This window comes from Lygodium microphyllum, chromosome 5 (assembly GCF_053477565.2).
Source record: "Lygodium microphyllum isolate KBCC chromosome 5, Lygodium_microphyllum_v1.1.10, whole genome shotgun sequence".
In the NCBI taxonomy this organism is placed as follows: Eukaryota; Viridiplantae; Streptophyta; class Polypodiopsida; order Schizaeales; family Lygodiaceae; genus Lygodium; species Lygodium microphyllum.
In genome coordinates this window covers 57,351,310-57,360,660 of record NC_141139.1, presented here as the reverse complement: position 1 = coordinate 57,360,660, position 9,351 = coordinate 57,351,310, and positions in this window count along the sequence as shown.

Below are 9,351 nucleotides of genomic sequence, written 5' to 3'. Positions count from 1 at the left end.
TATGCACTCACTCAACTCCTAGGTGTAATCCATTTCCATCTTCACTAAGATAACCATCCCTTTTACCCTTTACATTGACATGCCTCCTAAGAACTTGTTCCCCCCATTTACTAGAGTTATCATAATCGAGAAGCAATGTAGCATACCTAGTGCTTGAAGAGTAAACCCAAAGTGATATGGTAAGCTCTTGATAGGAGTTTTGGCCAAATTTTGTGGTAGTAATCCGGGTTGTAAAAAACCCCGATCACTGGCTTAAGGACCTTTGAAAACTTGTATCTCAATCTCGTGAGAATTATCATGTATTCATCCATAAGTGTAAGGTTATGTGCATAAGCAACACATATATAAGAATCTTGAAAAAACTCAATCAAAAAATCTTCTATAGCCTCTTGAATACAATTGATAGTTTCCCTAGTCTATTTAAAACTATCAAGATTATGCTTGTCACAAGTTTCTCTAACAAGCCTTTGAAAAGAGAGTTTTGGAATTACATTATTTAGAGCCTTCATTGTACTTCTAATCTCCCTTAGGCATCTAACATGCTATGAGAACCTTTTCCTTGGCTTTGATATCATTGTAAATTTGGAAGGCTTCGAGGATTGATGGAACTTTGAAGCAAGTCCTCTAGGATCAACTTTCTCCTTCCTTGTAGTGGCCTTAGTTTAAGCCATCTGAAATATCCAAGAAAACAAATAATACAACCAACTTAGGACAGATCTCCAAATCTCTAATATAATGTTATCTACAATCACTTAGTAGCAAACAAACACTAATCACATAGTCTACCTCCAATTTTAATAAAACAATGTAGGCACAAGACGTATGAAACATGAAGAGGCCTTCGAGACAAGAGAAACAAACACCCTCTCACGTTTCACAAGTCACATATTTTTTTAATACATATTTTATCAAAGTCAATTAATGTCATGAAGTTTTACAAGTCTCACAATAAAACAGTTGTCATTATGCAAATCTCACATCTTATTCTCAATGAGTTCATTTCTTGAAAGAAGATCTATCTGAATGTTCACATCAATAATATTTAAATCTTATACACCTAATTCTTATCAACGTTAGTGGAAAAATATTATCATTTTGTGTGATCAAGCTCTATTGATCCATGATTCTATCTGAAGAAACTTGCTTTTCTCGCAACAACGTATGAAATGCAAAATAACTCTTGCCCATGGGAAGAGCTATGTCTAATCGTGTTTCATGCGTTGGAATTTCTTTGGGATCATTTGGCAAGATTCATTCAAGTGATTCAGAGCTAGGTCATATTTGTCAAAAACTTACATTTTTGAGGCTTCAGCGTATATACTGAGTGATAAAACATTCTTTAGTTGCCTTATGCTGCTAAAGAATAATTTTGCATAATGACCAAGTTAGCATTGTGTTGGTATGATTGAGTATAGAAATAGTTTTTTCTTTGGAAAAACTCTTTTTTGTTTCAAATATTTGGTTTTGGTTTACACATGTGGCTGTTGTAATGCATAGTTCATTTCACACGTTGTCGTATTGCTGCGCATTCGAGGTGTGAAATCCACCCAGATGTTGTGTGTGTGACATTTGTTACTTTGTACATACTTAGTTGTTATGTTTGCATTTTTGTTGTGGGCAGTATAGTAGGGAGAAGGATTATCACAAACTGCCAGTCATGATTTGTTGTTAGAAACTCTCAGTAAATCATATACTGTTGTGAGAGTTGTCCATTATGCTGGCAGGCAAGTAAACTTTACCTCACAAAAGCTTCATCAGAGTTTTAATGAAGGGTTCATAAGAGGTTTCCTACATCATGAAGGAAAGAATTTTAGGCTTCAATTTGTGAAAGGTGTTGAATGCATCTTGGTACATGCCAAATGAGAAAAGGGATATTTTCAAGAATACAAGGTTTCTGATATTCCAGGTGCTCTCTTCTTTGATGTTAATGGAGTGGTAGATCCCACCTTCAATTTGTCCACATGTTACCATCATAGTCAGCTTTTTCTGCTGCTATATCTTCTCTAGGCATCTACAATAGTGGTACCTTGGTTGTATATGATGGGGTAGGAATAGAGGAGCCGAAAGAAAAAGCAAGAAAGACTATTTTCAAATGGGGCTTTTTGGAGGGAGCAAAAAGGTTATGGCGCCCTGTGAGCGTAAAAAAATTCAGGGAGGACGTGCACTGCACAGGGATCATGCCAGAATGATGGGGGTATTCGACCATGGCCTGGTTCGGAAGTTCAATATCATGAGCTCTCATCAGTGCTTTCAGATTAAAGCCAAAGACATCGGCTTTGTGAAGTACCGTTAATTGGAGAAGGAGGTTGCATATCAAAGCATGGCGAGCACGGATTTGCTCTGTTTTTTTTCGAGGAGAGTTCTCTCTGAGGCACAATGAACTTCTACAACCCTTCCTAATGCAAGGGCTCTCTCCGTCATCGTTAAACGGAAAGCTCTGTTGAAGCAAAAAGGGAAAATTTGAAGATGATCAGCTGGGGGAGCGAGTTCTGCGTTCAGGACAGAGGAGGAAGGACTTCAAATCATAATTTATACAAGATTTATAACTCGATTGGGCTGGTTTCCGAATGTGATGATGGAGACTGAAAATGGCGGATCGAATAGCAGATTGAATTGCAGCTATGATGAATCGAATTGCAGCTATGTCGAGAGAACCTACAATTTTCTTCTTTCAGACGAGTCACAGGTGTGACGTTGACAACGAGGTCGGCATCATCGGTACTCCTGGAGAGCTTTACGAGAATGATCCAGAGAGCAATGCGGTGGAATCAAGACTTTGATTCAAATGAAAGAAACACCTTCTAGGGATTGCGGGTTCGACCAGGATTGCAACATCTTTGACTCTATGTCTCGAAGAAGCAAGACATCTTCCTCAACAGATGCTTTACAGCAGGCTTTGAAGGATGAGTTTTTGCAAAGCGCAACTGGGGCGGAAGAAGATCAGAGAGAAAGGAACACTTGACGCCTTGCAGAACAGGGTACTTTAGGCTGCCTTTCCCTCTGGTGCTGATTATTCAAGGGAAACTATCATCCACATGCTTCTTGCTGGATGGAAGCATTCAGCCACCTAAACGTTCGAGCTAAAACATTCAAATTATCATACAATTAAAATCTGGCATGGCGAGCCCACTCCAGCTAATAGCCATTGATCTGTCTGCTTCCTCGACATTCTGCAAAGATTTACAAGCCCATTAACCAGAAAAGTTTTAGAACCAAGTACAGGGAAGGTCCAACGAGATCATTGCAGCTAAGTGGAATCACAAACAGTCCTCAGCAATGACAGAAATCGTTTGGATAAATCAATCCCAGACCTTATGATCTCTTTTACAAGCACATGATGAAGTGATCAATCAGCTTAAGGTTCTTTAACAGCGACAGGAATTGACATGCTAGTCTGTCTTTGGAGGTTGAAGAGTAAAGGTATTAAACCACTCCACAAGATAAGAAAATTTCTGATATTTTTTTATGAATTCATGGGTTCTTCTTTGCAACTGATGATGTCTAGATACAAGTTAGTCATGAGATGAAGCAGAAATATATTATTCAGAACTTCTCTGCTGAATCAGCCACATCCTCTCTTGAAAACAACGGCCAATAACAGAGTTCTACCACAGGAGACTGCAGAGAAGGTTAAGGGCATGTTTATTACATTTGAAGGACTGAATACAAGTGTTCTTCTAGATGTGAAGAATGGATTCAGAATTCCCAAAACTACGTGCGTCTTCTAAAGAGTTGTTGGAATGCAAATATGATCCTTTGTGAAGGCTATCACTATTGACCTTCTATCCTGAAATTAGTGAAGGTCCTATGTGGTCCCGACTTTGCTTTCGAAACCCTTCGACACCGTGTGACGGGCAGACCTTTTGCTTGGGAAGTTGTGCCACATGTCACTTACTTTTTGGTATAATAGTGCTTTTATAGCTCCACTTTTTAAAGGTAAAAGATAATTCGTAGCATTGTCTTTTTCATTTTAAGCACACCTCCTCTGAATTAGTGCACTTTACGTCTTGAACAAACGTGTGGTGACCGTTGGCACACACACACACACACACACGCACACACACACACACACACACACACATATATATATATATATATATGACAACTCAAGGTCGGGTTTATGTTAATATTTATTTCACGTATCTTGTCTTGTCTTCAATGAGATATTTATCTTGTAAGCATCGCAAGCCAAACCAAGTGTATTCTAACAAAAAACCATTTATTCTCAACATCAAGGGGGACTGCAAATCTTAGGTATCAAACTTTTTCTTATCATTTTTTCTTTGCAAACCCTGAATTTCGAGGCATTGAAGATCATCAAATTTTTAATATTTCTTGCAAAAAAAATCATTGACATATGAAACATGAAACTACATGCCTCCTCTACTGCCCAAGTAGTCAACTCACTTTTTATAAGGCATTGTATTTTGATCAATTAACCATGTGTGATAACTTAGGGATTTTGACATGCAAGATTAATGAAATAAGTTCTCATTGTTAAACATTGATCTACGTTTGTTGGTTTTATGAGAAGAAAGATACATTAGGAACTTAGAAATTGTATAAGGGTTTTACTTAGTTTTTCTATCAATATTGGTTTAATCTTTTACACATCTTAAATGATGGGGCTCTAATGTTCTAGATGCATTGTTTTGGACAATTTCTTTTGGATGTATAAAACATGAATTCTTCAAAATTTTTGGTTAAAGTGACATGTGAAACGTAATTTTATGAACTGTGAAACAATTTGAATCATTGTTTTCACATTTCATGAGTCGTGAATGTAAAAAAAATTTGATCAACGAGACACAAAATTTCATGCTTTCTCTGTTGCATAAAGGGTGAATTCACTTCATTCATCTTGCATTTCTAAATCTCTAATATAAAAAACACGTTAAATCTATCAAAATACAAAAGCAATGCCTTGTAGGTTTTGAGTAAAAAAAATTAGCAATCTTTCTTTAGTCTTTTGGATATGAGAAAATGTGGATTGGTATATTATGCCCCTAATTTTATTTTTTTGTTTTCTAGATTTGGTTTTGTGAGTAATCAGAATGACTAAAATGAAGTTTTCTTTAGAGGGAACAGAGAAGGAGGATCTGGAGGATACCTGTGATGAAAAGCTCTTTGATTTTCTTCATGCAACTAGAAATTTATCTAGATTTGTTTGCATCAAATATATGCTCAATGTTCCCTTTTATTTGCAAGAGCTCTTGAAGGGTCTTGAAGATAAACTGAAGGATTTTAGGGAGTTTTATGATAGACATGTGGAAGGCCTAGAGATTGAGGAATTTGTCCATTATAGTGATGTAATGGAAGCTATCAATACTGCTAGAACAACTTTGCAAACAAGGTTTATCCTTATTAATGAGGAATTCAAGAAGTGGAAAGCAGATTGCCCTTTTCATTAGAATCAACATCAATGTCTTCTTGTACAGAAGGATGTTGGATTTATTGTATATCTTTAGTATATGGATAGTTGTTTTTAAGATATAATACAAGAGAAGAAAATAGAGGATATTGTAAGCAAAGACAAAGAAGTTGAAGACAAGGGGAAAATGTTTCAGGAGGATATTGAGAACCAGTTAGTGTAGGGATTTGATGTTGCTTTGTTTAAAAGTGAGAACATTACAAAAGTGGGGGAAAAAAAATAGAGTTGAGTGTAGATATTGAAGTAGGTCTTGAATGTGTCTCAACATTTTCCAATTATCTCATCAACAAAAAGAGATATGTATTACTAAATTATATTCAATACCTTTTTTATCTTAGAGAAGATTAATGCTTAGCAATCCTTGCAGCATGGGGTCAAAATGATATTAATTTGATAGGTTATGAAGAGGAACTATTGGCAAATCTTGATGTTGATGAGGGAGAGAATTTTCAAGATAGCTTTGTAGCCTTGTATGAAAAGGGAGGATACCTACAGAGGAAGAGTTCTTACAAATTCAGCAAAGACTTGGTATTGATAACATGGGGTATGAAGAGAAACTGAAGTCTCCATTAGAGGAGAAAACAAAGAGTCTAATAAATCTATATGATGATAGTCTTCTTGAAGAATATGAAAACCCTAAGGTATGAAAGATAATTCTAAGATATCCATTGTGATTTATATTAGAGTATGTTATGAATTATAGGCAAATATTATTGGATATTTATCTATTAACATCTTATACTATTGTGGATTATTATGCATATAGAAATTGAAGATGTAGACAACTTTCTTGGAAGAGCCAAGGGCTCAAGGCCATTGAAGCTTGGAAAAAGTCAAGGCCTTGGTCATTATATTGGAAGCTTAAATAATCAAACAGTTGTAATTTATCATAGCAGGGTGTCAAGATCTCCAAGCTTACCAATAATGGCTTTGAAAGCTATCTTCAAGGTGATTGGATCCCAAGCTTTCAATAGAGGTTTGGACAATATAATTTTGGTGGAGAAGGAAGAAATTGTAAGAATTTTTGGCTTCATGCCTGGATACGGTGGATCTAGAGCAAGATACTTTCAATAGAGGTTTGGACAATATAATTTTGGTGGAGAAGGAAGAAATTGTAAGAATTTTTGGCTTCATGTGTAATATATATATCAAATATTTATATTGATTTTTTTCTCCCTCTCACGCAGCGACGTATCGTGCTGGAAGAATGGAAGGGGATAGAGGAGCCAGCAAGCTCCTCGCTGGAGCTTGCTCGGCTCCAGTAGCATGCCCATCGACAGGTTGAGGGGGGAGGATTCCCTCCCCTCCCCTATTTAACTAGAAGGGGGGGCCTGTTGTTGGGGGAAAAAAAGGGAGAGGACGAAGCCATGGCCAGGCTGGTGTTGCTGCCGAGCTGTAGGCGGGAGGAGGAAGATGAGGAGGATGCTGCCTGATTGCTGCCGAGATGCTGCTGCCACCTACCGCCTCTATCCTCTCTCCCCACGTGCGCCATCACCGCCGCCTGCAGACTATCCCCTCCCCCTCGTTGTCACCGTCAAATCCCCCCCACATGGCTACAGAAGCTTCAAAGAGCTTCTTGAAGCTTCTAAGGGGGGGGGCTCCTTAAGCCCCCCTTCCTATAGCCTTATTACCTTTCACACCCCCCTCCCGGTTTCGGTTTTATTCCCTTAGAACCCTTTCACCTCCCCTTATATCCCTTTTTCTTCCCCCCTCGATTTTTAAACCCCTAAGCCCTTTCTAACCCCGTGTTCCCTTCTACTTACACACCCTTTTTCCTCTCCCCCGTGCTATAAGCCTTCACCCTTCACCTTTCCCCTATCACTCCAGGTTAAAATCCCTAAAACCTTTACTACTTCGTGTCCCAAAACCTCTCCAAAAATCCCCCTTCCTATACCTTTTACCCCAAGCCCAAAGATCTCCCAAGGGCCTTCATATATGTTTGTGAAACCACACTCACACAAACCCTTTTCACCGTGATTATACCCTATAGACCCTTTTTGTTTTAGACATTATAAACCCTTCCCTTCCGAAGAAGCTAAGACCTTAAAGATCTTATTATCCCTTATCATGGTCAATCGTTTAAACGGCTCCTTGCCTCGAAAGAGAGAGACTGTGGAAATCCGAAAAGGAGAGTAAAAGCTGCCTTCATGTTCGAAGGATTACAATTGCGATGCCGCCTAAGAAAGTCCAAGGAGTAGCGGCGGGAGGGTCATCTCCCGGTATCCATGTGGATATCTCACCCCAAAACCAGGTATTTCCTTCTTGGTTTTATATCGGTTTTAATTCAATCATGCAAGATGAATTGTTAGGGATAATATATATTTTGTTCTAGTTATTTACGATGAAGGAGTTTAGTTTAATTGAACATGCAAAAATGATAATGTATAAAACATAGTTTAAATAGCATCATGCATTGAAACGAATTACGAGCAAGATTATCTACCTACTATAGTAGTATATTTTGGTTAAATCTTGAAGGTATAAAAACTGCATCTTGCACCATTAACCCCTATTATTATTTTTGCAATGAATCATCATAGAAGATGAAATGTTTCTTACGTTGCTTGAACTCTAGGAAGTTATCATTGCTAACTGCATATCTTAGCAAGGAAAATATTGTTATTTGGCATGAGTCTCGTTCGCAAGGAAAAAGGAAGATTAATTGAATTTACCTAACCTCAAAGCAATAAAGTTTAGGACTAAAAAATCAATTGTCACAAGGATAACAAATCATGCCAAGGTGATCTGAATATTACCTTCTAAAAGTTAACCGAATTAATGTAAACTTAGAAATACCTATGCTGCGAAATATGCCTTGGGAATGATTTAAAAACCAAGAAACGTTTATACCTTAAATACTTGCCTACCTTCTTTGATTGTAGGGTCAATAAATCGTAAATGTAAAAGAACTAGGGTTTGTCCCTGAGGTTCTTAAAAAAAGACCCTAGGTCTGACAAACGTCAACTTAAAGAAACTAAAACAAATTGTTTCATCATATATTACGATGTAGGACTTGCTTAGCAAGTACGAAGTCATATGGTCTTTTGATTGATTCACAAGAAGAAAGGTTAAATACCCTCAACAAGGATGGCGGATCCTTATGCAAGTTATCTTGCAAAAGGATGTATTCTTTGATATCCTTCTAAATAAGGAAGGTTTAAAAAACGGGAAACTAAAGTATCCAATGTACTTTAGGCTCCTCCTTCACGGCCGCCTTCTTCACGGCCCCCTCCTCCTTCATGCGGATCACGTGGGGGGGGAGCCACTGCCTTCACGCGGATCACGGGGGAAACCATTACCTTCATGCGGATCACCGGGGGGGAGGGACCACTGTTATTGCCAGCAACAGGGGGGGTCATTGTGGTTTGACGATAAAGGGGAGAGGGAGCTCTCTACTACGTCCATTGGAGGGGGGGCCTGTTCTGTCGTAAACGTAGAGGGGGGGATTTGGCAGAGGTTGGAGGTGGCGTGATAGCCCGTGGCGGAGAGTGGCGGCAGTAGTAGCAAGCCCAGGGGCGGCTGGTGGCAGCTCCCTTTTTCAATGCGGCGATGACGTACGCAGCCTCCCTCCTACCTTCCTCTACTGCAGCATGGTGACTGGCTCCCTTATGTAGCAACTCCACACGATTTATATAGGTGAGGGGAGGGGATCCTCCCTCCCCCACGCGGCATCCTGCATGGGTTCACCCCTCCCTCAGGCATCCAACAAGGATGCTCAGTCATCCTTGCTATTCCCCTTCCCTCCAGCACGACAGTCGTTGGGGGAAAAAAGGGGAAAATAAAAAAATTTCCCTTATTTTCAATCTATTATTCTCATGACCTCCTATTAAGAGGAGGTTCATGTAAGGAACGCGTGCTTAGAAATCGGGAATGTCACAGATACTGAGACAAAGTGAAAATCACATGCTATAAATCACTTA